A 27980-nucleotide genomic window follows, 5' to 3' on the forward strand; every position below is an offset into this window, starting at 1 on the left:
ATCACCTAGCAATATCTTCCTACCACCTACTGACCTTTCTTGGCAACTATCATCAGCTTCTGGGCTGTTTTTTATCTATGTTTTGCAGCCCATCACTCCAAACATAAGCATTTGTAGCTCCTAGGTCTAAAGTGTCATCATTGAAGGAAGTCAGCCTTCAGGTGGAAGCATGGAGCGGAAGCAAGAGTTATGGTGGAAGGAGCAAGAGCAAGAGAGAGAGAGAGACACACACAATGTTCCACTCCAATAGTCACAATGTGTGACTGGCCTTCCCTTTATTCAAATGTCACTGAAAGAATAAAGAATGAAGTGTCAACGATGGGCGCCTGCCACTTGCAGTGTACAAGTGTGCAGGTATTGTCAGTGTAACTAATACATGGGCGACTAGGCATAGGCGCCTTTACCCCCAATAACCTCCCAGTTAAAGATGAATATGCCCCTAATGAGGAGAGAACAAGAAAAAAGTGACAAAGTACAAATGTACACAAGTACAATAGGATGAGGAAAGATGTCATCTCATCCAATGCCCATCAACTTCCTTAAGGAAGGCAAAATGCTCTACTAAGAGACTTCTAGCGAGCAGATTTGTATGATTTTGGTCAGTTGAGATCTTGATAAGCTCAATGGACTTGTCCTCAATGACCTCTCAAATAAAGTAGTAATGCACCTCGATTTCCTTTGTCTTTGCATGGAAGATCGGATGCTTGGCCAACTAAATAGCACTCATAAAATTCGAATGCAGTGTAGGGACCACATCAGTAATACCAAGGTCTGCCACCACCAGATGGCCTAACCAGAGAGTCTCCTTGCAAGCCTCAATGGCTGCAACATACTCTGCCTCCATAGTAGAGATAGGGCCATGCATTTTTGCACCCCGGACATCTAAGAAAAACCTCCTTCAGCAAAGGTGAAGACATAGCCAAAGATAGACTTCCTATTGTCTACATGTCCTTTATAATTAGAGTCAGTGTATCCCACAACTTGTGTATCCTGGGCACCATAACGGATGCACGTAGCTATTGTGTTTTTGAGGTACCTCATGATACCTTTGACTGCATCCCAATGCCGTCTGCCAAGTGTAGCCATATAGCATTCACAACTCCCACTGCAAATGCTATGTCAGGACGAGTGGCTATCATGTCATATATTAAATTGCCCACAGTGGGTGTATAAGAGATATCGGCTATCTCCGCCTTCTACTCATTAGACTGCGCACAATCGGCTTGACAAGCCTAATGAGTAGAAGGCCATCTCGGCCTTCTACTCATTAGACTGTGGACAATTGGCTCGACAAGCCTTTATATGAGAACGTAAAGGACAGCCAATAGGCTTAACATCCTGCAGATGAAATCGCTCAAGGACCTTTTGGATGTACTCTTTTTGTGAGAATTAGAGGAGCCCCTTAGAGCGATTACGCGTAATGCGCATCGTAAGAATATGTGAGACTTATCCCATGTCCTTCATCTCAAGGCTCTTCTTGAGCTGATCTTTGAAGGCAGCCAACTCATCATGAGCACTCCCAGCAACAATCAACATATCATCCACACAGAGGATCAAAATCATAAGGTTGCTATCACGAGTCTTCTTTGTGTATAAACACGTATCCATATTACTATGGGATTATCCTTGTGAATGCATAAAAGTATTAAACTTGTGGTACCATTCCCTAGGTGCTTGCTTAAGGCCACAATGGCTCTTCCTTAATTTGCACACTAGGTGTTCCCTAGCATGTTGTGCAAAGCCCTTAGGTTGCTCCATGTAAATCTCATCATGCAAGTTCTCATGAAGAAAAGCCGTCTTGACATCCATTTGATAAAGATCTAAGTCAAGTTGAGCAACCAAAGCCAGTATCAAGCGTAGGGTAGTCATCTTTACAACATGAGAAAAGACTTTATCAAAGTCCACACCTACTTGAAGCCCTTAGCAACCAATCTAGCTTTGTATCCCAGCTTGGGGTGTCCAGAGGTACTTTTCAACTTGTATATCCACTTGCATGGCAAAGCATGCTTGCCACTAGGCAAAGGAACCAAATCCCACGTATGATTTTTTTGCAATGAGTCATACTTTGATTACATGATCCTCTCCCAAGAGTGACTATCACTTCTGCACATAGCCTCCTCATAGGTAAGAGGCTCACCAACATCTATCACCATAACATAATCCATCGGGGACTCAAACTGTGCAGGCTATTGTCTATCTCTAGCAAACCGCCGCAAAGCTAGCTCTGGGGCCTGTACATCCTGTGGAGCATTAGGGACTTAGGCCATTGGGGCATCAGCTATTGTTGCAGGCTGTCTAGCTAGCTGCACAGTAACACACTGCCCATCATAGACAACATTATAAAACACCTGCTTAGAGAGGGAGAATATGATGGTGAACTTACATAGCTCATCTAATTCAGCCCAATCATTTACATCAGTACTTTTGTTTCAAGGGCCTACCTTGCCTTTGCTACACTAAAACTTGCTAGATTTGGCCCTTCCAGTAGCTATAGTTGGTGCCATCTAACTTGTTAATATTCAAGATAGCACTATCAGTCGAGCCACTAGCCATAATGAAGACAAACAAGTGCACAAACTGTCAAAATAGGCTGCTGTAATTACTGCAAACAGCCTTAAAACTAGTGCCAGATCAAGCTGAAAATAAAGGGTATTGACCAAGTAATGAACTATCCACAAACTCAATGCAAAGAACTGTCAAATGAAGGTGACTACTTGCATAAATAGTATAGTAAACTACAATTATAACATGCTGAAAATGAAGTACATCAGTAAGAGATCAATGCAAAAGAGGGCAATCATTGATATAAGACAAATTGTAACTGCTAGGGAATAGCTTCAACTAGCAGGGAGGGAATATGCGACTGGCATGGAGAACTATCAAAGAATCAATGTGTTAGACTGAGATACATCCCATAGGCATGGCCATCATGCATAGAGTGGGTCTTACAGGTAAGAGAAGATACCAATTGTAGGCACAATAGACTGAGCAATGTAACAGAATCTCAATACATAAGCAACCAAGATGCATTTATCACTGACAACATCATGACAGAGATAGGTGCCGGCCCAAAAGTAATGTTAGATCAGCCCACTAAGCATCAACTTTGTACATAAAGCATGATAGGAGCATATACGTGCCACCAAGTCCCACGGTCTCACTATAAGACCCTCAAGCTCAACTGCATAACCCAAAAGCTCAATGTAATCTCCAAATGTCAAGAAGTGGCTCCCACTGGAATGAAAGTTGAATGCTAGACAAGCAAACAAAGCTTAAAACATCATGTGGAAGGCATCCATACATCCAAGAACCAAGAAGTATACATCTGGGAGTATCCGACCCAAGTATCTTGCAAGGCTTTTATTAGAGCATCAAAGAACCATACACAACAGTGAATGACAGCCAATGTCAAGATTTAAAGCTCCGATCTCAGCTCAAAGGCAATCCAGAAGCATAACCAAGCATGTAATATGAACCATAAGCATCGGTACATCACCCGGAATAATTGGTAAGCACTTGTGAGCAATAGGCATATGCCTTCACTTATAAAATAGCATTCAACCCTGTTATAAACAGCAATGAAAAACCTCAATAAAACTGAGCAGGAGAGTGCTCAAATCAGTCCAAAGCCGTCTCACATCAATGCATAGCATCCCCCAAGTATCTGGTATCAATACATAATCACATGGGCATCCCGGGAAGCATATACAAGCTGCAATGTATGAGAAAACTCTGTTCAGACCTGTATAACAGTAGGTTTGCTGCTTATGACAGCAAGGAATGGAGGTCGGGAGCTCCAAAACTCAAGTAACCAATGCCAGGGAGTGTTGGCGATGATTGCCCAAGTGCTAGAGGCCACATGGGAGGTGGGATGAAGCTGGAGGAGTAGTAGGCTGATCAAGAGGAAGGGGGCAGCAAACAGGTGCAAATCACGCTGATTTTGCTGCCCCTATTGCTACTTCTACTGCTTGTGTTGAGTGCTATTGAGCACTTGCTGAAGCTCAAACAAGGGTTTCCAAGCTCTAGAACAAACCTCAAGTGGAGAGAGCAGCTGGGGAGGAAGAAGTGGGAGCAAGATTCATACCTTGGGAAGAAGAGGGCTGAATTGCCATTGAAACTATGAGTTGAAGCTTTTCTCCAGAAGCTGTAGCAATGTTGGGTTGAGCTCCTCAATGCTAGTGCAATGGCTTTGATACTAGTTGAAGGGAGTGAGCCTTGAGGTGAAAGCACAGAGCGGAAGCAAGAGCTATGGTGGAAGGAGCAGGAGCAAGAGAGAGAGACACACACAATGTGGAAACTCCAACAGTCACAATGTGTGACCGGCCTTCCCTTTATTTAAATGTCATTGAAAGAGTAAAGAATGAAATGATAGTGATGGGCGCCCGCCACGTGTAGTGTATAGGTGTGCGGGTATGCGGGTAATGTTAATGTAACTAATACATGAGCAGCTAGGCACATGCACCTTTACCCCCAATAATCATTCATTTGGCGTTTTGCAGCCTGGTTCATCTCCCTAGCATTTGAGGATTGCTGTTCGCTACCTCGACAGTTGTTGATCATCTTCCATATCTCTGATGGCATCAAAGGACTACGGTTTACTCTCTCAGTAGTTGTCCTTCTCCTTCTAGTAATTCCTTCGATAGCCCACCGCTTGGAGGACTGCGTTTCGCTCCCTTCACTGTGTAGATTCCCACAAGTATTGCCGCTTGATTCAGACAGGACAGTGCAGTTATCTTTTGAGCTTCGGCTCTTCTGTATCAACTTTTCTTCTCATAGCATGATTTAGTGTATCATGTTCTTGTTCTTCTTGTGTTTTTGAGTTTCTCTTCTCTCTTAGTGTTTGCCATACACACTTTGTATTTCTCCCCACAAACCCTACGATCTCTTTGGTCTCTGTCTTTTTTTGACATGGTATTAGAGCCAGAGGTGCTCCATGAGCCACAAGGATCCTCTGGATTAGAGAAGGCAAAGATAGGTTGGCATTATCTATTGTTTTCCCCCTTTATTTTCGCTGTATCACTAGGAGACAGAGATACCCTTCTCTTCCTCTGCCACCCTCCCTCCCCTTTATAGGTTGATACTTCGGTGCTATGACTTCTCCAGAGGTAGATGGACATACCACTAGGTACTCCTCTTCTGGCATCATCAGACCCCCACCAATATGTGTCAACATGGACCTTTGCTCCCTACCCCTCCGGAGGATATGCATCTACCTCTAGGCACTCATTGTGCCACCTCTCCCTTCTGGGCCATAGAGTTTATTTTACACCAACTTTCAGCTTTTTATGCTTAAGGCAATAAGATGTATCCGATGCGCCCTAAGCCCTTTCGATCCACAAGAGGTGCGATTGGTACCATGGCCTCCTTGCAATCACTGCAATGCCCTATAGAGGTTGCTTCTACTTCTTCTAGGGTTTTAGGAATGCCATCTTGACAACTCGTGGTTCTATAGTCCACTCCACTTCTGAGGGATGGTAATTGTTGGATACCGTCCCCTCGACAATTTGCTCCTTTGCAAGACAGTGGTTGTTCGACACCTTCCATTACTTTAGCTGTGCAGTTCACTCCATTGAGGGACAGTGATTGTTGCCTAAAAGCCAGAATCTCACCTTTTTTCACCCTCGACTACTTAGGTTCAAGAGGCTATCTTTGGGAGTTCTTCGCCATCTTGAATACTTGAGATACCTTCTTTGGCATGACCAGTGGCACTTCCTTTGTCATTTGATGATACAGAGTCCGCGATCTATGAGTTTTTATATTCCATCTCTCTCGTAGAGGGGGATTTACTCTTTTTGCTCTTCGAGGGGACTTTTACTTCTCCTTCGACTTCAAAGGGGGCCCCTGCGTCTCCTTAGGGGGGCACCTACTCATCCTGAAGTTTGTCACCCACCATTTACTCTTTTGGGATGGTTGTCTTCAGGTAGACATTTCATCTATTGATACCTAGGATCTTCAGGTACCACTTAGATTAGGGCCTTGGAGGTTCAACCATGACTTGGTGACAAGGTCTTCAAATTCCTTCCAGCATGGAGTTACGGAGCTAGTGGTCTACAGCTCATCCCATCTATTGTTCCTTACAATAGGTTATCTTTCATTTGGAAATCTTGGATCTCTGGGATCTTCTACATCTTCTTCGTATCTCTCTTCGCTTCTCTTTCTTCATTCCTTTTTGGGCATGAGAGGGGCTGTTGAGAAACCGCTTCTTTCATTCATACACATCATTTAAGGTTTTGCACTGATAGCCCCAAAAAGGGCTGGTATCCACATTTTGGTCACTTTTTTAGTGGGCACCCACACAGTGATACGCCACCTTAGATAGCTTATGCCTATAAATAGGCAGTCACTTCATTCATTCTATGTCCACTTGAGTCATTCTTCACCCCTCTTTCTTCGTCATTTCAACACTCTTCCCTTCTCCCTCTTGCCTCTCCACCGCCCTCACACCCCTTCAGGCGGATATTGTGGTTCTTGGTGGGCATCTATCTCTCTCCTCTAGCATGGCGACCTCCTCTCTCATCTTGGTGTCATCTTAGGCCAGCTTGCCATTTGCATTTGGCTGCTTGGAGGGTTTCCTACATCCTTGGTGTCAGTCTCCATTAGCTAGCGTCACCCTTTTCCTTGTGTTTGTTGCATTTAGAGGCTCTCCATCAATTAGCATCAGCTCCTTACACTTGGCGACTTGCTCATATCTACATTTTGATATCTGGAGGCCTTCACATTGCCTGGCGTCAGTTCACATCACCCGGCGACAGCTTTTTACCACTTGATGACCTTCCCTCGCAACAGTCGTCAGCTTCTGGGCTGTTTTTGATATGTGTTTTGCAGCCCATCACTCTAGACATCTGTGTTTGTGGTTCCCAGGTCTTAGGCGTCATCATTCATCGGGTGTTTTGTAGCTTGGCTCATCTCCCAAGCATTTAAGGATTGCTGTTCACTCCCTCGACAACTGTGGTGATCATCTTCCACATCTCTGATGGCATCAAAGGACTACAGTTTGGTCGCTCAACAGTTGTCATTCTTCTTCTAGTGATTACTTCAATAGCCCATTGCCCGAAGGACTGCATTTCGCTTCCTTCATTGTGTAGATTTCCACAAGTGCTGTTGCCTAATTTAGACAGGACAATATAGTCATGTTCTGAGCTTCAGCTTCATTGTATCAATTTTTCTTCTTATAGCATGATTTAGTGCATCATCACCATGTTCCTCTTGTGTTTTTTGAGTTTCTCTTCTCTCTCAATGTTTGCCATATGCACTTTGTGTTTCTCCCCACAAACCCTACTGTCTCTTTGGTCTCTTTCTCAATTTTCTTGGGAATAAAGGGCCATCGTGCCTTTTATATGTGCATGGGTGTGAACACACCCTTAGCACATTTGTACTTTCATATATATCTATCTAAAACCTAAAGAGGTACACACAACAAATTGTACCCAAGAACATCGTGCATCTCTCTCTCTAACTCTCACTCTCTACTCTTGCTCACATTTTGCTCTCTACGTGACATTTTCATCGTCGGACATTGCATCGCCACTGCGCATTGTTCACTTCAAACTGGTATCAGAGCTACAGCTGAGGTGTTCGCGCTTCTCGGAGTCCATGCAGGTCAGCTCGTCATTTTTCTTTCACTGGACAGACAAGCGACAGCTACGACAACTTGTGCAGTCAGACGTAGGCCAACAAGCCACGTTTTCAGAAAGACGACAGCTCGTGTAGTCAGGTGCAGGTCAACAGGCCACGTTTTCAGACAAGTGACAGCTCGTGCAGTCAGGTGTAGGTCAACAAGTGACGTTTTTTAGTCAGGCGACAGTTCCACGTTGCACGCAGGTCAAAATCGTCGACGCAGTCACGCGCAGGTCACGCACTTCAGGTGCAGGTCAAAACGTTGTTTCCAAGTTGCGAGGAGGTCATGCGAGCAGGCGACGGGCTGGTGGCTGTAAACAGGGCAGATTCATCACTTTTCCTTTGCAAAATTTTTTAATTTTTCAAAGGTTCCCTGCAAGCAAGCCCTTTGCTCTCACTGATGGGCGTTCGTGCGTGTAAGCACAGTTCAGAATTTTGGGTAGATTTGTGCCAAAAATTTGGGGATTTGTCTAGATTTGATGCGAACAAGACACAACAGTGATATTTGTCTCAGAAATTGCAGGAATTCATGACATTTTGCCTTTGACATTTGGGGGTTTTTCATGCACATGCAAGAATTGGGCTGAAATTTACCCAATTTCTCAACATTGATGCACATTGGATCCCGTGCAATTTGGGGCTTTTGCTGTTTGGGTAAAATTTGTGCGCCACTTGGTCATTTTATGTATATGTGGGTTTAATTCCATGCAATTTGGATTCCTAGCACTTGGAAAAATTTGGGGGTTTTGCTGAAATAGCTCTATTTGGGCAAAATTAGCCTATTCTATGCATGTCAGAGATAGTCTAGATGTATGATTGATGCTTTGAGCACAAAAATTTTGGGGCTTTTGACCGTGCGTGTCGAATTTTGTGCCCGTGGGTGCATGTAGAACAGAAATTGCAGCTAAAATTTGGGACTTCTCATGTAATGTGATGTATTTGTCCTTGGAACAACTGTAATCAGTTGTGGAATGCCGTAGCACCAGGTTTAGTGCTTCTGAAAATTGATTTGTAGATCTGAAATTTCTGCTTTTACGTGGTTATTTATTGCTGGTTGGTATTTGTTTGTACCTTGGTCACTTGTGTGACAATTTGGGCCTGCATTTGCTGAATTTGTTGGTCACATTTGGGCTGAAAATCATGGCTGGCAGCAGTGACAGCAATCATCTCATGCACATTAAGAAGCTTGAAGGAGCACATAACTTTGCAGTCTGGCAAAAATAGTGCTATAATATCCTGTCGCAAAAGAAGCAGGCAAGGCCGATTAAGACCAGAGGGGCAAAGCCTGCAGATATGGAATAGGAAGACTGGGATGAGTTAAATGAGCTTTCACGCTCAACCATCGAGCTATTGATTTCTGATGCCTTCCTGTTTAACATTGAAAGTTTACTAGCTGAAAAAGCTTATGGATTTGCGTATGAAAGAGGGTACAACAATGTCTACTCACTTGAGTGAGTTTAACTCCATTTTCAGCCAGTTGGTTGCCTTGAAGTTCATGATTGATGAAGAATTTAAGGCTACATTCTTGCTTTGCACTTTGCTAGAGAGTTGGGATACATTCAGGACTGCTATGAGTAATTCTAATGCGATACTTTTATATGCTGATGTAGAGAGTGCTCTACTCATGGAAGAAATGAATCGGTAGAACAATGCATCTAGTAAGTCTTCCAGTGCTTTGCATACTAGGGGAAGATCACAACAGAAAGATAAATCTGATAGCAAGGGACGCAGTAAATCACGTGGTAAGGATGTTGAATGCTATCATTGTGGCAAGAAGGGTCACTTTAAACGTGACTGCTACAAATTGAAGAAAGAGAAAGGAAAGGGCAAGAAGACAGATGATAGCAAGGAAGAGAAGAAAGAGAGTCAGCCTAAGAAGAGCACTGCCAAAATTGAAGAGGTAAATGTAGTCACACATGACAGTGACAGTGGGAATGACGTACTCTTTGTCTCTTCACACTTTAGTACACATGCTTTACTTGATACAGATGATGACATGTACACTTGGATTCTAGATTCAGGTGTTTTCTTTTATGTCACCCCTCATCGTGAGTTGTTTTCTGACTATACAGGGGGTTGACATGGTGTTGTTCATCTTGGATATAACTATGCATGTGACATTGCAAGTATTGGCAGTGTGCAGTTGCAGTTTCAATATGGTTCTGTCTTCACACTTTAGCACGTACGGCATGTATCCAAGCTCAAGAAGAGCTTGATTAGCACAAGGCAGCTAGATGACGATGGATTTCATACTACCTTTGGTGATGGGAAATGAAAGGTCTGTAAGGGATTTAGAGTGATTTCCAGAGGTTGTAAAAGTGATACCTTGTATCCTCTCCATGTATCTAGTGTGCATGACCATGTTGTGGACACATGAGTCAAACTGGAATGAAAGTGCTTTCTCGTTTGGGTTACTTACCTTCTCTTTGTTATGCTGATTTTTAGCATTAAGATCATTGTGTTTATGGTAAACATGCACAGACGTCTCATAAGAATTCTCTTTCGTTGAAATCTTCTTCTCTAGAGTTAGTACATTCCGATGCATGTCAGATGCCAAGGTTATCTTAAGGGGGAAAGAAATACTTTGTCACCTTTGTCAATGATGCTACACGGAAGGTATGGGTTTACCCTATTCGTAGCAAGGACGAAGTACTTGATAAGTCTCAAAAATTCTTGGCATTGGTTGAAAATCAGATTCATAAGACACTTTAGTGTCTTTGCTCTGATAATGGTGGGGAATATGTGTCCAAGGCCTTTTAGGTGTTTTGTGACAGGAAAGGGATAAAGAGGGAGCTCACTGCCCCTCATAATCCACCCCCAAAATGGAGTTGTAGAGCATATGAATTGGACCATACAGGATAAAATCCGTACTATGCTCTCTCATGCTGCATTACCCCATGGCTTTTGGGCAGAGGCTGTTATGACAGTTGTTCACTTGATTAATCGGTCACCGAACAGGTCTTTGGGGGGGAATCCCTCAGGAAGCGTGGTCGGGCAAGCCACCTTCATATGCTCACCTAAAAGTGTTTGTTTGCGAGGCTTTTGTGCACATTCATAAAGAAGAATGCAACAAACTTGAGCCAAAGTCCTGTAAATGCATTTTCTTAGGATACGGTGACGAGGGTGAAATGGGGTATAGATTATGGGATTTATGGGATCTCGAGAAAATGAAAATAGTACGCAGCAATGATGTTATCTTCCGGGAAGATCACATGCATAAACAACCAGAAAAGACTGAGGAGGTCCGTAGGGTTGTATTCCGAGAAGAAATACCTTTTGGATAGCAAAATGTGCCCGCTGTACAGTAGCAAATACTTGCTGTAAATGAACTTGCAAATGCAGAAAATAATGCTGGAAATGATCAGCCAGCCATTTCCCATAATGATGAGCCACTAGATGTGTAGGAGCAGCTAGGACAACAAGCTGTTAATGCTAATTTGCAGGTTGAAATACCAGGACAGCAAGTTGAAAATGAAAATTTGTAGGCTCAACAGCCAGAAACAATGATCATTGGCTTGGGAGATCGCCTAGGGTTACTAGACAAGCAATGGACAGATAGGACAAGAAGAAATGGTATAAAGCCATGTTGTTAGAGATGGAATCTCTTGAGAAAAATGGCACTTGGGACTTGGTGCAGTTGCCTAAAGGGTAGAAAGCCCTTCCATGCAAATGGGTTTACAAGATGAAGGTCACTTCTGGTTTCTCACCAAAGTACAAAGCAAGATTGGTTGTAAAGGGGTATAAGCAGGAACATGGAGTTGACTTTGATGAGATTTTCTCTCCTGTAGTTAAGATGACTACATTGAGAACTACTTTGGGCTTGGTTGCAGCTGAAGATATGGAGCTAATACAGATGGATGTAAAGACTGCATTCTTACATGGTGATCTGCATGAAGACATATATATGCAATAGTCTGAAGGGTTTGTGGCAAAAGGGAAAGAGAAGATGATATGTAAACTCAAAAGGAGTGTGTATGAGCTGAAACAAGCACCAAGAGAATGGTTTCATAAGTTTGATACATCTATGTTCAAAACCTTGGAGATATACTCCTGCTGAGATAGATGTAATCCTTTTGACCTATCTCTGAGTATTTACATGCCAAGAATGTGATTTGCATCACCAAGATCTTTCATGTCAAAGGTGCCATGAAGGCTTTGCTTTAGTGAGTCCAAGGCATGAGTATCCCTGCCAGCAATCAGCATGTCATCAATATACAGAACCAAGATAATCAGGCTGCCATCTGCTGCCTTCTTGGTGTACAAGCAGTGATCCACTTGACTAGAAAAAGCGACAAAACCAATCCAACCACGGGCTTTGAATAGAATCCCTTTACATCAACCTAGCTACAGAGACACCTTAAAATCCCATTGCAACTGTATCAAAAGAACAAAAGTTGAAGAACTATATGTCTAACTCAATTGTAAATATCAAGAAGAACTTAATGGATGATAGAGCAACTATAAACTCTAAAAGTGAATATAGTTAGCATTTGTAATTCCATAAGTAGATTGAGGCAACATAAGGTCTAATACTTGGTGTGAAAAATGCCATCAAGTAGTACATTCAGCCATTGAATATACATGAAAAGCCACCATTCCTAGAGCTTTCTATTTATATTATCAAAGGAAGAACCATGCCAAGGATATTTGCTCCTTGAAGAAAATGCATAAAAGGAGAAAAGATGAGGAAGCAAGATCCAATCTTTAGAAATCCAAGATGACAAACCAAGACATCATACCAAAGCCTAGAGAGTTTGGACCTAATTTTGAAAAAAATTGGGGTTCCATTGCCTCCATATGTGAAACTCAGTGCAGAGAACAACCCTACATCTGATGATGAGAAGGCTGAAATGGCCAAGATGCCATATGCTTCAGTTGTTGGCAGTTTGATGTATGCTATGGTTGCTACACGTTCTTACATTGCCTTTGCAGTGGGAGTGGTAGTAGATACATGGCAAACCCTGGTAAAAAGCATTGGGAAGTAGTGAAAGGTATAATGAGATACCTCAAAGGCACAAAGGATTTGTGCATCTACTTTGGAAAGTAGAAGGCATCTGTTGTTGGCTTTACGGATGCAAACTATGCTAGTCATGCGGATTGTAGAAAGTCCACTTCTGTGTATGTGTTTATCTTCACAGGAGGAGGAGTCTCTTGGATCTCTAGGCTACAAAAGTGTGTTGCATTGTCTACTACAGAGGTAGAGTATGTGGCTGCCACTAAGGCATGCAAGGAGGCTTTATGGCTTTCACGTTTGGTGGGAGAGCTTGGCATTACAGAGTTACTTGTTCTTCATTGTGATAGTCAAAGTGCTATCGTGCTAGCACGGAATCCCGTCTTTCATGCAAAGACGAAGCACATACAGGTGAAGTATCACTTCATTAGAGATGTACTTGACAGCAAGAGCATTGAGCTTGTCAAAGTGCATATAGATGATAATCCTGCAGATCTTCTCACGAAGAGTCTTCCAGCAAAGCGGTTTGCTCATTGCCGACAAATGATGGGAGTTGGATAGGTATATGTATTTTAGCTTTGTACATACCTAGACTTAGCTGATTCTTTTCTCCTCTTAAGACACATTGCCTTTAGGTGGGAGGTTGGGAATAAAGGGCCATCGTGCCTTTTATATGTGCACAGGTGTGAACACACCCTTAGCACATTTATATTTCATATATATCTATCTAAAACCTAAAGAGGTACACACAACAAATTGTACCCAAGAACATCGTGCATCTCTCTCTCTGACTCTGACTCTCTACTCTTGCTCACGTTTTGCTCTTTACCTGACATTTTCATCGCCCGACATTGCATCGCCACTGCGCATTGCTCACTTCAAATTTTTTGACAGTGAGGAGATTGCTCTCACAACTTATAAGAGAAGAAATTGAAGTGAAATTGAACTAGAGCTTGGTTGACTAATAACTTGATTATAAGAGAACTCGATTACAAGAGAATACTCACAGGAGGTTAGCTTGATTACAAGACAAGACAAGAATCAATACAAGATAAGATTAGAACAAGAACTGTAAGAGGGCTTACCTCACAGGATCCTCACAACTGGTATTGGCAAGATTGAAGGGCAGCCCATGACCCCTAGTTATACTATAGCCTAGGGAGGTTAAGGGGAATACATGTCGTTAAAAGAAGATGCCACGTGGCATGACATGCACATTGACACATGGAATGACATGGTTATTGACACATGGCATGCTAACATCAATGATAATGCAAATCTCTTCTACAATATTCTAGAATCTTCTAGAAACTTCAGGGAACAAGGGGTTGTACCAGCTTGCATACGAACTCAAGGGTTGTCCTTGCTTGAAAATCTATTACATTACCCCCCCTCCCCCCTCTCCCCCCCCCCCCCCACCTTCTAGCACCAAATTCTACGAGAGGCAGTGGTGTGCTTTTGAATAGGCCTTGGCTTGGTTGGGTGTTGAAGATGAAATTTCCAAAGCTTAACAGGAGATCTTTGAAGATGTGAAGTTGGTTCCCATGTTCATTCACTTGCATCAATGGACCAGATACTGTAATCTACCTCTTGAAATTCTCGAATCTTGGATTTTGTCTAATTCATATTCTTGGTGATCTTCAATTATGATTAGAGGTGATGACTTTGGTATTCTTCCAAGGATATTGGATGTATGATATGGCTCCAAGACTGAAACATGGAATATAGAATGGATTTTCATGGACTGGGGAAGCTGGAGACAATAGGTGACTGGATTTACTTCGCTAAGAATCTTGAAGGGCCCAAGTTGTTGATAATTGAGTTTCTGGGAGGGGTGAGAAGAATGCAGATCACAGTAAAGAAGCCAAACTTGATCTCCAATTTTGTATGATGGATGTTGCATGTGAAGCTTATTTCCATTTCTCTTATATTTCTCTTGAGCTTGTTTGATTTGTGCTTGCGACTCTTTATGAATATCAAGGAGATGTTGAGCTAGGTCTATAGCAGTTGGATTCTTCTCTTGTGATCTTACAAGATTGTCTATCCTTGGGTACCGACCATAATTAGCAAAGAATGGTGTGAATTGAGAGGAGGCATGGGAGGAATTATTGTATGCAAACTTAGCAAGGGGTAATAGATCCACACAATTGTCTTGATTATAGTTGATTGTACATCGAAGATATTGCTCCAAGACTTGATTCACTCTTTCTATTTGTCCTTTGCTTTGTGGGTGATTGGTTGAAGAAAGATTCACTCGTACTTCTAGAAGTTTAAAGAGGCTCCTCCAAAACCCAAATATAAACTAGGAGCCGTGGTCACAGACAATATCATCAGGTAACTTGGGGTATTGATATACCTGTTTTAGGAAGTGCCTTGTTGTCCCTTCTCCATTGATACGCTTGGTTGTTGGGATAAAGCGTGCCATTTTTTGTGAATCGATCAACCACCACCAAGATAGAATCATATCCTTTGGAAGAAGCTAGTTTAACAATGAAGTCCATGGATAAGGATGACCATGGCTTAGTTGGAATAGGTAATGGTTGAAGAAGGCCATGAGGTTGATGATGAGGAACTTTAGCTCAATTGCATGTGTCATAAGAACGCACAAAGTTCTTAACTAGTTTTCACATTTGCGGCTACCAAAAATCCTTTGGAACTAGCTCGATTGTCTTGAAAACCCTAAAATGCCTTGCTGAGGGGAGGTCACATTTCTTCTTGAATATATCCAGTTGCAAAGAACCGGGAGGTATCTAGAGGAGTCCTTTATAATAGAGTAGCCCATCCATGTCCTAAAAATCCCTTTGAGTTTGTTCTTGGCCTTGATGTAATCATCTCCTTATGTCCTTGGCAAATGAGTCTTCTATAATTTCCTTCTTGACCTTTGATAAGAACCCAAAGTCTTCTAGCACTTTGTTGATAATTGCCCTTAACTTTAGTTACTTAGGTTTCAAGATTATTGAATTCTGTTGTTCATGGGCTTCATCATCTTCTTTGGGTCCTAGGTAGGATCTTTGAGATAAAGCATCTGGATTTCTTTGCTGGTGGCTAGGCCTATATGTAATGACGAAGTCAAATTTGGATCGGAAATCACTCCATCTTGCTTGGCGATGATTCAAGACATAAAAAGCCATAAAATATTTTAGATTCTTGTGATCCATATAGATAGTGATCTAACGAGGGGCACCTTTAAGTAGGTGTCACCAAGTCTCCAAGGAGTCTACAATAGCTAGAAGTTCTTTATCATGAATTTCGTAGTTGATTTCTACAATAGAGAATTTTCTCGAGTAGAAAGCTATTGCATGAACTTGATCGCCACTACCGGTTTGGGATAGAACAACTGCAAGTGCAAAATCTAAGGCATTTGTCTCCATGATAAAGGGCTTCAATGGATTTGTATGGATGAGAATGGCTGATGAGGTGAAGGCTTGCTTTAATCTTTCAAAAGCTTGTTCAGGCTTCTGATCCCATACAAACTTGTCCTGAGTTAGGTTGGTTAGAGGGGCAGCAATATTAGAGTGATCCTTGATGAAGATTCAATAAAGATTTGCGAATCCCAAGAAATATTGAACATCTTGCATAATTGAAGGAGTCTCCCATTCTGTAACAATTTGTATCTTCTTAGGGTCCATAGAAATTCCTTTCTTAGACATATGTACCCCAAAAACTGAACTTCAGTTTGATGGAAATAACACTTTTTTAGCTTTGCATACAAGCCTACTTGCAATTTATTTAACATTAATTTGATGTGATGCTCATGCTTCTCTTGGTTCTTGGAAAAGATCAAGATGTCATTCAGATAGATCATAATAAAGTTGTCCAATTATTCTCGAAAGATATCATTCATTATATGTTGGAAAACTACTGGAGCATTCGTGAGGCCAAATGACATGACAACATATTCAAAATGCCCATACCTTGTGGGAAAAGTCGTCTTTCGTTCATCACCTTCCTTTATCCTCTCAATATTGTAAGTGCCACAAAGATCTATCTTGGTGAAGACTTTGGCTTTATCAAGTCGTTCAAGGAGTTTCGGAATCAATGTTGGGTTTGACTCATGCCTACACTCACATAGGAGTGTTAGGATACTGGGGCACTTTTTACTCTCCTTACTAGAGGGTTTTTCCCTCGAGTTTTAGTCTCCTTTATTTTATGTGCTTATGTTACACAGTTTGGGCACTTATCATGTTTTACACCTTTCGGGTGTGAACACATGTTAACAACCCTAAGGTTTAAGGGTTGTACTTTGTACTTGCACATTACACTCTTTTCAAGATTGTATAGGGAGTCGTGTCTTCACTCTCACACTCTCCTCATTGTCAACTGTACTCTCAATTGAGCTTCGATCTCTGTGCTTCCTCTCACATTTGGTATTAGAGCAGACCTTTAGTTCAACTGAGCTCTTGGCCACCACTAGTTGAGTTGCCACTTGCATTGTCCGCAGCTCCAGTCCCACCAATAGCATATCCGCCTGCCAACTGCAGAGCCCGCCAGTTGAGCCACTGCTCCAGCTGGACGCCACTAGTCTGCTAGCGCTACCACCTGCAGGTCCGCTTCCTTGTTTGCGCCTCCACCAAGTAGGTATGCCTCCAACGCTCCAGTCCTCCATCCCAGTCTCCAGCCATTTGTGACCTGCTCTGGCAGCTCCACCACCACAGCATTGCCCCCAGCCCTCGTCAGCCTGTGCCTTGTTCTTGCGCTGCCACAGGTCTGCTAGGTCCACCCGTCTGGTCTTGCAACTGCACTGTTGTTGCCATAGGTCTGCCTATCTCTGGTCCAACTCTGCTTAGTTAGTATCAGTGGAAAAAATAAAAAAATATTAAATTTTAATTCAGATTTGATCTTCAGAAAGTGGCTTGTCCGCAGGCAGCCTATCTTTGTTTCTGTGTGTGTCTGGGGACACATTTATTGCAGAGATTTCTTGATTTTTGGGCCAGAATTCAGCTGAGACATTGGCAAATGTACATTAGTGTCAGTTTGCAATAGATTGAATTTGTGCATTTTGGACAACAAAAGTTTGGGGTTTTTGCATTTTTTGTGCCTCTGAGCACTGTTTTGCCTTGGATAGCGTGTACATTGGACAATTTTTGACAGAGTGTGATCAGATTTGCTAATTACAGCAGGGTGCTTGTTGTAGTTTTTGGAAATTCTCAGATTTCTAGGTTGTTCTAGGTTGAAGTCTTGCTCTTGTGCTCTTTGAACAGTGACATTTACCATGGCCAATCAGGGACAAGGTGATGTATTCACATATGTATCCAAGGAGGATAGGTTGGATGGAAACAACTATTCTCTATGGTCTTTTATGATGAAAAATGTGCTGATTGCAAAGAATCTTTGGGATTATGTCACCGGTGAAGAAGTTCGGCCTGGAGTTGTGGCTCTTGTAAGACCTCCTTCAGGAGGACATGGTCAAAGGCCCGCTGAGCCCGTCTAGCTCAGCCACTTTCCCAGAGATTAGCAACACAAAAGGCTTGGGACACATGGGATGCTCAAGCATTGTTATTGATTGCATTGGCAGTTCAGCGGTCTATCATGCCGCACATGAGATCTGTAGCTTTTTCATGAGAAGCATGGTTGATACTTAAGTACATGTTTGCTAGAAAAAATGAGACTTTTTTTTTTGCAAGTAAAATGTGGCTGATTATATTACTAAAAAAAAACTGATTACAACGGAGTACTCATGCTCAACAGACAAGCTGGAGCTGATGAAAGTCATAGATACATCATATATACAAGCCTCTCAAGGCGGTCTGGGGGGGATGGGGGTAAGAAGCCATGGAGGGGGGGTGTATCGCCATCTAGGGCTGCTTGCCTGCATCACGAAGAACAGGTCCTGGCCGCTCCAAGTGCGTATGAAATGACATCGGAGCTCCTGATGAGCCCTGGACTCGCCCTGTACCTGATCCTATCGGCCTCCAAGGGAGTGGATGATGGAGGTCCAAAGCTCTGTTAAGGTCTCCTGTACTGAAAGTCTCTCTCCGTCGAAAGCCACCTGACACCACGCCTTCTAGATATGCCAACCAGTAAGACTCCCTATGATTTCCCATACCTCAGAGCAATTTGTTGTGGACTCCAGTACCTAGCGGATGGGTAGAGCCTCTAAATCCACCACTGCGCACGACCTTGCCTCGATAATGAATATCGTATCCTGCATCCCGGCCTCATACAGAAGGTGACGGCCTTGGTTGACCGCTTGCCAGCAAAAAGCTCCCCAAGAGATATATCCAAGGCTGGGTGCTATGCGGCGAAGGATGCAACATACTCCTCTCCACACGAGCTGTGCCGCTCACGCGACCAAAGGCAGTGCTTTGGGGTTTCCATAGACTGCTGTGTGTAGCGCTTACAAACTCCCTCCTGCATTTGGGCAAGCCAGCTTCCCCCCGCCAAGCCTCCATGTGCCACCAGCCATAAAAAATACGATACCCTCCTCGGCCTCCAGCTGTTCCATAGGTGGTGCTAGAAGGTTCATCAGAACGGCTCCGTGATTCTGTGCTCTGCCCAGTGTCTGCTACGTGACGGCGCCCAATCCATAGCCTCCTGCATCAGTACGTGTCTGCCAATCCTGGCGGTGTACTCTAGGAACCTCGGTGGCTTCTTGGTGACCACAGTGGCCGGCCAAAACCACTCCCTGAATCCCACTCTAGCTCATCAAGTGGCCTTCCTTCCTAGATCCAGAGGCACCACTCCTTGAGCCCCTACCAAAAGACCAAAGGGTCCAGCCGCCATGTCTTTCCCTGAAGGCCAATCACCCGGATCCTCTTCCATGAAAGGACAGCTATCCTCTCATCCTACTCCCCTTTGTTAAAAGCCAGATCCCCCCCCCTCCCCCCCCCTTTGCACTGTGAAAAAGGTCCCAGGTGGAGCGCCACCCACTCTTCTTCCTGCCACTTGTAGGGGGATGCCTGCTGGTGAAAACTTAGCGGCCCATACCTCCTCGGGCTCTATCAGCTCTTGTATCGGGGGAGCAAGCTACTCCTGAGGTATCGTTGCGTCTATCTCCCTTCTCCTCAGCTCCACTCCTCGCTGGCAGCTTGATACTTGCTGCAGCACCTCCTTGTCCACTATCCTGTACACCTCCCACTATGTCCTGATGGTACGAGCCGGGCCAGCCTCCCAAACAACCTACTCGATGTGGTGGCGCGAGCCAATCTATGCCCCTTCTCGGTCCCTGACCTGGGGGTTCCAAATTACCAGCCGACAATCTATCTCCTCTTGGTAGCTTGGAGGGCTCTGGATTATGGCCTTAAGGAGGCCCTGCCACACGCAGAGCAAGCTGCGTAGGAAGGGTGATTGCGGGGGGCGATCTAGGCTGACGTGAAGATTCATCTTAGGAACGGTCTCCACTCACCGCCAAGCCTCGGTCTACAGTCCTAAAGACCCTTCTGCAATAGGACCTTCCAGGTCTGCCCTCCCGATGTGAGGCCGTCGACAACTAGCTTGGCCAAAAGAGCCATACTCTGATACTCTAGGTCTATGATCCCAAGCCCTCCCTCTGACCGATGTCGTATGATGGTCGCCCACGCCACCTTGGCCCTGGAATCCTTGGAGGTGTCTGACCTGGACCAAAGGAAATTCCGCACTAGGCAGCCAAGCTGCATTATGCAGGAAGAGGAGAAGCACCAACACGAGGCGATATACCAGGCCATCGCTAGGAGGACTTGGTTAGTCACCAGGGCTTAGCCGGCTAGTGAGAGACGAGCCCTGCTCCAGTAGGTCAGCTTTCTCCGAATAGAATCGAGGACTGGAAGAAACTGTTGGGCGGGAGTGATGTCGAGTCCCACTTGGAACCCTAGGTACTGGACGATTTGTCCTCTGCTTACCCATCTAAATCCCAGGTGGACACCCCACTCCATGCTAGAGTCCGGGTTTGTGAGGAAACCAACTGACTTTTGCCAGTTGATTTTTGCTCCCGCTGCAGAACAGAACACCTCAAGAGCCAGCCTTACTCTCTCCAGCATCAACTCGTCGTCCTCTATGTAGAGCACTGTATCATCTGCATACTCCGAGTCTAACAATTTGGTCTTCTCTCTTACTGGAAGTCGGAGGCCACGTAATCTGCTCACACGTGACCTAAGGAAGTGAGACATCGCCTCTGCAAAGAGAAGGAACAGGTAGGGGGCCAGGGAGCAGCCCTGTTGGACTAATCTCTCTAGCTGAAACTCCTCCCCTCGCCTACCTCCTATGAGAACCTTGCCGGTGGCCGATCTGTAAAGTGTAGAGACCCCGCAAATCCAAGCCTGGGGGAAACCCAACCTCACCATGGTGCCCTCTAGGAAATCCCATTCCACCCTGTCATAGGCTTTCTCAAAATCCAAGAGCAGTACGTCCAGTCTTTGCCCACTGTGCTAGGCCCACTTTGTTGCCTCAAAGAAGGTGAATACGTTGTCTAGGATGCTCCTATCCTGGACAAAGCTTGTCTGTGTGTCATGGATGATGTCTGGAAGCACGGGGTGTAGTCGTCTACCAATCATCTTTGCCAGCGCCTTACAGGCCACTGACAATAAGGTGATCAGTCTCCACTGGGAAAGCTCCAACCGGTCTCTCCCTTTGGGGAGAAGACTGATAAGGCTTGCTGAAAGACTCCCTAGCATCTGTCTTGAAGTGAAAATCTCCTGAAAGAGCATCAGTAGGGGGTCCTTCACCACTTCCCAGAAGGTAGTGAAGAAAGCCTTAGAGAGGTTATCCTCTCCCAGGCATTTTTGCCCGTCCTGTGTATGGAAAGCCTTCTCTAGTTCCTTCTTTGTGAAGGGGGATAGGAGGGAGCTTCCCATCTTCTCTGTGACAAGGGACAGGATGTTATCCCAGACCTGCTGTCTACATCGCTGTCCTCTAGCTGAGGCTATCTCCTACTGGAAGAGGCGATTGTAGTAGTCGGTGGCAATCTCCATCATCTCGTCTGGGCTAGAATGGGTCCTCCCATACTGATCTCGGAGGTTGCGTATCTACTCTCCTGAGGTGCGAGGCTGGTGCACCTAGAAACACTCCCTGCACATCGTGTTCCCCTTCCGCGCCTAGAAAGCTGCTGAGGTGCGGAAAGAGAACTTTGAGTGGCTGTCCTCTAGGCCAGCAATGGCTGCTCACGCGTACACCTCCTATGCGTGGAGAGTGGGATCCCCTGGTGTCTCCTGTAATAATCTTTGTGTGGCTGCAAGGTCCCGCCGGAGTGCTCTCTCCTCCTCCCAGCTCTGCTACTTGGCCCGTATGACTGCCTCTTGGCAGATTCTGCTCGACTCAGCTAGGACCTATGCAACCTCCTTTGCGATCTGGTCCCTCTTGTCCCACTCTCTGGTCCAAATCTGCTCTATCTATCTCGTCACCTCCTCCCTCTTATAGATCGAGTCAGGGATCCGACAAGATCGTGTATCTAGGGTAGATGCTGGGGGATCTAGTGTCAGGAGAATTGGGCAATGATCGGACAATGTGGTGCTTGCCAACTGCCCAATCTGGCCTCCCCAAGAGTCTCCCCACTCTCCCACACAAAACCTGTCTAACCGCTCCAGTAGGACTCCACCTAGCTGCCTGTGTCCCCAAGAGAAGTCCAACGACCTCTCCCTCCTGTGGAAGGCAGGGTCTCTCCAAGCATCGCGTGCTTCTATGCCAGTAGAAAGACCTCCCATGCCTCCTGCTCCTCCTCGGCCATGCCTTGGTAGTTTCTCCCTCTATCCTGCTGGTCCTCCAAAGCCTCTAGGTTGTTGAAGTCTCCGCTAACAATCCAGGAATCCACCTCTGGGAGTCCTTCTGCGATCCCCTCCCAGAACCTACTGTGTGCCCTAACCTTCGTAGGGGCATAGATATTAAGGACTCCAAGGCACGAGTCCCCAATATCCAATCTGATCCATAGCACCCTCCCTGCCACTATCGTCCTGTGGTCTCGTACACAAGCGGTAAGACTTGGACCAATAGAGGTGCATACGCCTCCACTCCTGCCATGGGCACCTATGGCATGCTCCCAATAAGTGTGCAAGCTGCCTGGGAGTACCTTCCCTACCCGTTGGGCTTGGGTGGGGGTGAGCTTGTGCTCCTATAGAAGTAAGATATCGATCCATTCGGCAAGGGCAGACTGCAGCTCCTGCCGACAATCAATTTCGTGGAACCACGTGCCCCACTGTAGTGGAGGCTATTCACATTCCAAGATGCAAGGTGTAAGCTCATGGGGAAACCTGGACTGATCGAATAGGCATCTGTTCGGTGTGGAGGCTGCTGATGAAGAGAAGAAGCTATGAGGCATGCAAGTACGCTTTGCCGCTGGTTTGGACGGCGAACTCCAATCCCCCATGGTGGCCCTTGGCCGACGGACCATAGGGGTAATAGATGTTCTAGGTGGTACTATCAATGCACCTATCAACCATGCTGAGAGTTGGGACTCTATGCATTGGTAGAAACGGGCTGCCTATGCCAGGGGCCACTTGATCACATTCCTCGGAGCTCTCCACTGTGGAGGGGCTCGAAAGATAATGCTCAGGTGAGGGACCTTGGCACTAGCCCACCAGTTAATATCCATCATGCAACCAAGCCATTGCTGTGCAAACAATGCTAGTCCTTCTTCTCCCATCCACTGGGAGGTGTGGTCCGCCACCTGACTCTTCAACTCTTCCTCTATCTGTGTCGTCGTCCACTCCCCTGAGTGAGGACTGAAGAAAAAAGGCGTAGCTTGGTCCATCTGGTGGTGCTAGTAGATGGACCTTGCCTCTCCTTGACTTATGAACCACGAAGATCCCCACCTCTAGAGGTAGTGGGAACTCTCTGCGCTCCGCAACTCTCAAGTAGGACCATGGGCCACTGTGGAAGAACTCCTGTGGCAACAGGTGTGCTTGTCTCGGGAAAGTGTAACAGGCAGCAGAGGTGCATGAGCTGGTGGTTGTATGGGAGGGGGAGGACTGCTGGTGCGAGAAGGATGTACGCGTGTGTGGCTCATCACCTCCTGTGGAGGGAGGGGGGGGGTGGGTCTGGGGGGGATCACCTGACGGATCAAGGGGGTTGCTTGGTACGGGGGGTGGTGGGGGGGAGGGTGATCGAGGGATGGTGGGATGGACAGAGGTATATGGCGGGTGTGGGGGGGGGGGCTGTGGGCTAGGGTTAGTGGTTGGGGGGGAGATATGGAATGTGTTAGAAATGCGGGATCTAGAGCATGGCAAAGGCGGAAGCTATGGAGGATGGAAGATGAAGATAATGCAATAGTACTTGTCTCTTTCTGTCAAGTCTCTGTGTCATTGTCAGTCCTACACAAGATTGTGTTTATGAGTTCAAGTCTCAATCTTGAAACCTAATTCACTTGTGTAACAGTTGTCTTCTTTGTCAATGTCAACATGAGTAGTATCTTCATCTTCCATCCTCCATAGCTTCCGCCTTTGCCATGCTCTAGATCCCGCATTGTATGGAACAACTAGGCTAGGAAGATGCAGTTCATTCTAGGAAGAGAGACAAATCCCATAGGCACAGTGATGAAATGTGCTACCAAGCAATCCTATATAATGATGTACTTGACTATCACTTTCATATGAAGATAATGCAATAGTACTTGTCTCTTTCTGTCAAGTCTTTGTGTCATTGTCAGTCCTACACAAGATTGTGTTTATGAGTTCAAGTCTCAATCTTGAAACCTAATTCACTTGTGTAACAGTTGTCTTCTTTGTCAATGTCAACATGAGTAGTATCTTCATCTTCCATCCTCCATAGCTTCCGCCTTTGCCATGCTCTAGATCCCGCATTTCTAACAGAATGTGGGCGGAGGTGCTTGTGGGGGCTATGGGGACTCAGGAGAGGTAGTCTGTGGCACTGGTGGTGGATATGGGGGGTTGTGGTCCTGTCGAGTGGGGCGGGCAGGGGGGACTGTGGAGTGCTCTGCTGAGGGGGCGTTGCTCGCCCACCTGCTTCTTGTTGTTGAGGCTGGGTTTGAGATGCTGGCTGCACCCCCCCCCCCCCCCCCTCTGCCGTCTTCCTCTTTGTCGTCTCTGGACCCGTGTGAAGTCGTAAGCGTCCACTTGCGGGCATATCGGCGGAGCCACCTTGGCTTCGATACTCGTGCAACCTGCTGCTTGATGCCCAAAGTCGTGGTAGCGCAGGCACTGCCCTGGCTGCCCCGTCACAATGACCTGCTGCCTAAAGGAGTGCCCGCCCACCTCAATCTCTAGGAACTGTGGGATATTCTTGACCTCTTTCACTGGCACCCGTATCTTTGGGACTCTTGCAGCTGTCACTGCATCCGCGAAGGACGCGGGAAGGATAGTGCCGAAGAGCCGTCCAAATTCTTCCACCAATTGGCAATACTCTATCGCTAGGCAGGGGAAAAGAAGGGTGACCGGGTGCCGAAGAAACCTGTTATGCAGTGCAAATGCCTCCATAGTAAAGCCATCGTACCAGACCATGTATATGACCCCCTTTGTGGTCGCATATGGTGAATTGGCAAGCAACTTACGAGTTGCGTTTACCGAGCTGAGCCTGACCATGAAAATCCCTTTGCCCATTAGGACCGCCTCCACGATCTACGCTGTGCCGATGCGCAGCGTGGAGTGAAGCTAGTCCCGAAGCTGGGCCCTGGCTGGGGAATGTCCTACTACCTGACCATAAATCACTGTTTCCTTTAGCTTCAGCTCCTTAGCTCGGATGGCTAAGAGCTGCTCCTCAGAGAGGACGACACGCAAGGTGTTTGACTGGGGGGCATGGCGAACTGTCGGGGGTGGGGGTGAAAGACGGGTAGGCGGGAGGGCATGGTTTCGGGGCAGGGGCGATATGGCAGGATATGGCGGGGAGGGGGGGGCAAACTATCAGGGCGGGGGCGAAAGACGGGCAGGCGGGGAGGGCGCGGTCTGTCGGGGCGGGGGCAATATGGCAGGATATGGTTGGGGGGGGGGGGGCAAACTGTCAAGGCAGGGGCGAAAGACGGCGAGGCGGGGCGGGTTGTTGTGAGCCGTCGGGTGGGGGGAGTCAGCGTGGAGGGGGGCGAGCTAACGAAACAGGCGTGATCGATCCGGGACGTGCATGATCAGATGAAGCGGGAGCAGCTGGCGTGACGGGCGTGAGCTTACTTTGAATACAGTGCTAAAGGAGCTAGGATGCTATGCAGATCAGAGAGGGCATGTGGCTTTTGCTTCTCCCAGTTGTTAGAAAAAATGAGACATGCATCTCTTTCTCGAAGAAAGAGCTTGAGAATGTGAAGATGGATGAAGGTGATTCTATGCATGATCATCTCAATAAAATTCAGGACTTGTGTAAGCAACTTATGAATATAGATGAGTATTATTTGGATGCGCAGTTGTTCTCTACTACTTTGAATTCATTGCCGCCCTCTTATTTGGCCTTTCATATGGCCTTAAATCTCACTATGAGAATTTCTCCACATCTACTTACTTTTCTTCAATTGATTAGTTTGCTCTTAGAAGTAGAGCAAACAAGAAAGAATAGTGGGGTGGATGTAATAGCCTTTGAGTAGGCTTTTATAGCAAGGTAGAAGGGCAAGGGTAGCCTGTCTAAAAATGATTCGTATAGTTCTGGGAGTTTAGGTACTTCATGGAGCAACAAGAAACAGGGGGGTATGCAAGCCAAGAAGGGTAAGTGCCACTATTGCAAGAAGCCAAGTCATTATATCACAAAATGTAAGAAGCGCATAGCCAAGGAGGAGGAGTTAGAGATGTCTGTTTTTGATGCACCTTCTACTACTACCAAGTTTGCCTCTTTTGTTGTAGGCTGTGACTATTGTTTCTACACTTGCAGTTATGACTCTTCTTGGACTGATAGAGCATTTTGCTCTACTGAGGATGTTAGCACTTAGTTCTTTGACAGTGGTGCTTCTAGAGATATTACATCCTATAGGGATTTGTTTTCCTTTGTTACTACAGCTCCTGTTGGCAAGTCTGTGTAGTGTGCCAACAATGAATCTTACCTTGTTAGAGGCATTGGGGAGATTGTGTTGATAGCCATTGATGGATCTACTCTCCATTTACAGGATGCATTATTTGTGCTAGGTATAAAGAAGAATTTGTTGTCCATTTCTTCTTTGGCACAGTGTGGTATACAAGTTACATGTGATGATGACAAATGTATAGTCAGAGATAAAGAACTCATGACTTTTGTTTTGATTGGCACATTATGTCATGGACTCTATGAGTTAGATGCTTGTTCAGTTGATCAGTTGGTCTATTTAGCATCTACTCTTACTCCTGCTATGCCATAGGCAGAGTTATGGCATACTTGCATGGGGCATGTTAATTATGGCAGTTTGATGCCTATGTAGTGTACACAGATGCTAGATGGCTTACCTCTCTGAGAGATCTCCTGAGCATATATGTGAGGGATGCAATTTGGGAAAAATGCATTGTTTTTTGTTTCCTCGTGATGTTGCTTTTAAGGCAACTGTCAGATTATAGATTGTGCATTCGGATGTATGTGGCCCTATGCACACAAAGTCATTGGGTGGATATTATTTTGTCACTTTCATTAATGACTTTACTCGTTTTTGTTGGGTCTACTCATTGGTGAAAGTTAGGTGTATGATGCATTTTTAGCTTTTCTTGCACTTGTTGAAAATCAATTGCAAGATTAAGACTCTCTATTTGAACCGAGGGAGGGAATACATGTCTTGCATGATGAATAATTTTTTGAAGCAGAAAGGCATTGTCCATCAGTACACTACTGTATATACTCCACAACAGAATGGGGTTGCAAAGAGGAAGAAATGGTCATTCATGGAGATAGCCAGATGTATGCTAAAAGCAAATAGTTTGCTACATAGTTTTTGGATGGAAGCAATTACGTGTGCGTGCCATGTTTTGAACAGGTGCCCTATCAAGGCATTAAAGAATGTTACGCCTTTTGAGGCTTGGAATAGCCGAAAACCTTCTGTTGGGTATTTTTGTACTTTTGGGTGTCTTGCGTATGTTCACATTCCCAAGGTACTAAGAAAGAAGTTGGACAACAAGGCTGTTGAATGGATTTTTGTAGGGTACAACAGTGAGAGCAAAGGATATAGATTGTATGATCGTGTCTCCAAGAAAGTATTTGTCAGAAGGGATGTGGGTTTTTTGAAAACTCTGAATTATCTTTTGCTAGTTTTGATACTTATCAAGCTGCCAATGATGTATTTGAAGGGCTGTTGCTTATTTCTTTTGGTGATACAATTGGAGCTTCAACAAGTGAACATAATGTTCAGCCCGCTGCTCCATTGAGCAATGCAGAAATTCAGCCTATGACTGATTTGAATATTCAGCAAGATGCTGAATTTGAAATTCAACAGAAGATTATACATAATCAAGAAGCTAGGCAGATGCCTAGATGGTACTTGCAGACTACAAAGATAGTCACTTGGATGCTCCTATTGCTGGTTGTACTAGAAGACAAGCTTGTCTACATGATGATGCTAATACAATGGAGTGTTATGGTAGCACATACACTTGATGATGAGGAGATTGAACGTTTTGAG

General features: G+C 45.2%; 1 protein-coding gene and 1 pseudogene across 2 annotated transcripts in view; one reads left to right on the forward strand and one right to left on the reverse strand.

The window, feature by feature from the left end:
* LOC148036345 (uncharacterized) overlaps positions 1-27980 on the forward strand; it is a 145506-nt gene that overhangs the window by 23216 nt on the left and 94310 nt on the right. The window lies entirely within an intron of this gene.
* On the reverse strand, positions 13991-14471 carry LOC148036346 (uncharacterized; annotated as a pseudogene).

The sequence above is a fragment of the Lygodium microphyllum genome, chromosome 5 (genome assembly GCF_053477565.2).
Source record: "Lygodium microphyllum isolate KBCC chromosome 5, Lygodium_microphyllum_v1.1.10, whole genome shotgun sequence".
Taxonomy (NCBI): domain Eukaryota; kingdom Viridiplantae; phylum Streptophyta; class Polypodiopsida; order Schizaeales; family Lygodiaceae; genus Lygodium; species Lygodium microphyllum.